Source organism: Prunus persica, chromosome G4 (assembly GCF_000346465.2).
Source record: "Prunus persica cultivar Lovell chromosome G4, Prunus_persica_NCBIv2, whole genome shotgun sequence".
Classification (NCBI taxonomy): Eukaryota; Viridiplantae; Streptophyta; class Magnoliopsida; order Rosales; family Rosaceae; genus Prunus; species Prunus persica.
The window spans coordinates 24,532,674-24,535,602 of NC_034012.1; positions in this window are offsets into that span (position 1 = coordinate 24,532,674).

Consider the following 2,929-nt stretch of genomic DNA (forward strand, 5'->3'; position numbering starts at 1 on the left):
CAAAGAGGGATTCAATTAATGTGTAAATAGACATCAGTTGAATCCAAAGTCAAATTCAAAGATATTTAACCCCAATTTATAGACCTTAACTATGTACAAATGGTTCAGCCCTAAGGAAAGAGAGAAAATCCTAAGGAACCCCTTGGGGTCAGTGGCCTCCCTCCCTCCCTTCTCCACTAGTTCTTCCCTATTCTCCTATCCTCCCCTCCCCTCCCCTCTCCTCTCATCTCCTTACCTCCCTATTCCCCTCGATACTTCTTTGTTTTTTTTGTTTTTTTTTTGTGGTGTGAAATCAACTGTTGTGAAACGATATAGTCGTCATGATAATTGGCATCTTTCAACCCACGTACATGAGAATTTGGCTCCATTTGTCATCCTTCGACATGGTTTAGAGCCACAAGATGGGAAAAATGTCGGGCTGCATCGCGTTTGGGTTTAACCGGTGACGCTGTGGCTCTCTTCCGACTGTCGAGGATGTGGAGCGGTGGCCTTGCTTCTTAATTTATTTTTGGCTAATAATTTCCATGTTTCCATGAACTGTATAGCAATTTGATGTGTGTGTGTGTTTATTTATTTATGTTTAGGAGGTTTTATTTCTTTTTAGCTTTTACGGATCTGTCATTTGCTGATGCGCAGCGAATTTGTATTACAGGTTCGAGTAGGTGTACTTTTGGTTGTTGAGTCTGGGATTATAGTAATTTTGTGGAGAAGATTCATATCGTTGTTGCATTTCGTCACTGGAGAAGATTTATCAATATTCAGAACCATAATTGCTTTGTACTTTTTTCATAAAAAAATTATTATCGAATATTCATAAGGCATTTAATTCCCTTTTTCTTGAACAGTTGGTCATCTATGTTGCACGGGTATGTTGATATGATACGATAAGATTCACCGATAAGGCAAAATTTCAAAAAACTACGATACGGGTACAGCATCAATACGGCGATTAAAATAATATATATTTAAAAATAATATAAATAGAAAAAATCAATATTACATCCATCATGTCATAATCATCCATCAGAAGTGCAAAACATAAAACTAAACACAAAATACAAGTCTTCATAGGATTGTTCAAATCATACAAAAAAGATATATAAAAAGCAACACAAAAACAAATTAAAACATTGAGAAGCCACTTCTCAAATTTCTAACTTCATTCATCATTATCATCGCAGGTAAATATGATTGCTTCTAATTCCTTCTTCCTATTTCTTCTTCTTTTATAGTTATTCTCTCCCAAATAAAATGAAGACCTAGCTTCTATCAAGAAGAAGAGGCTGAGTGTTTACAAATTGAGTTTTTAAAATTAACATTATCAGAAGACAATAGGAGTATCGACATATCGGATATGAATATCGGAGTATCAGATACGAGCACACCCCTCTAGTTAAGAGTATCGGTGCAACATAGTTGGTCATTAAGGTCTACAAGAATCGATTAAATGTCTTTCCAACGATCAAGTTTTTTCTAGTTTTTGGAAATACTTATTAGTGTTGTTTTTGCAGCCAAGTTATTTTAGTTATGTGATACAAATTGTATAGAAAAGTGAGAAGTAGAGAAAGACAATAAAGCACCTGTACTGCTAATTACCATAATAAGTGTATAGGTTACAAAACATAGAAATTGTGGAGATTATAAACTTCTGTAAAAGAAAACGACACGATTTTAATTTGCGTGTTTATGTTTTTTTTTCTTTAAAGAAACTATTTTCTAACCTTAAAAAGATCCAAATATACCACTAAAAGTAGGTTTTTTATTTGGGGGGAATAGATGCTTTATTAAAAATAGTGTAATGCTACACTTACCACATTTTTATCCCACATTTCTATATCGCATGATGTGGCATACCCATATTATATGTCACATCAATTAAATCAATGAAGTGTATTTTAATTAAGACAATTAGAAAAACAAATATTAGAATAAATCATAAAAGAAAAAGAAAATATTAAAAGACATAAACAAATGCATAAAAAAATTAATACTAGCTTACTAATATTACTATTATTACTATAGCCCCTTCACTCGCGCCTGAGGATGAGGAGATGGAAATCCTGAGTCATTAGGAACTCAAAGAAGCCAATATTTTATTGGGCAATTTCCAAGACCATGGCCAAGCACAAAAAATGAGACCAATGCTGCAGGAAAGAAACAAATGGATATTGGACCAAAGGCTTGTTGCACTAATAAGTTCGGGAGCTTCTATAGTGAGTGGAAAGTTATAAGGGGTGTTTTTGAGGGGTATGTAAGAGCCGTTGGATTTCATCCAATAGTGAGTTTTGAAATCTAACCCGTTAGAAACCCAACTTCAGTTGAAGATCTTCCCCTCTTTCCCTCTCTGTGAAAAACTCAAGAACACAATCCTCTCTTTTTGAATGTAAAGTAAACCCACAATTAGAAGGATCCAAATCTCCCAAACCTTATAGTCACTCGATTGTCATTAGCTCCTTGGGAGGCCTGCGATCTATGATATCCTCGGTATTACAAAGAATGGCTCTTACCTAGCTGTTGCCCTGTTTTGATTCTATGGCTCAAGTGAAAACCCCTTCTCTTTTTCATTCAGCTGATAAGATTCCAGATGAAAGCAAAGTAGCATATCTCTTTTTGTAGCCAGACGCCGCAGCAGCAGTTGTTCCTCGATTTTGGTAGAGATGGAGTCTCAAATACCAAAGAGTCTTCTCTAATGTCCACTACATTCTCTCAAGCTGACTGACTTCAGAGCTCCCGATTGATTTTGAGAGGTAAGTTCACTTGCTGGATTGATTTTATTGGGGTTGGTTTATTTTTTGTGAGGGTGGGAAATTCGTCATTTGTGGCATCAATAATGCGTCATTTTTGGAATCAATAATGTGTCATTTCCTTATGAATATTCAATATACTTAGTTGATTGTTTTTGGTGGGGGTGGAAAATTATGAAATGTAG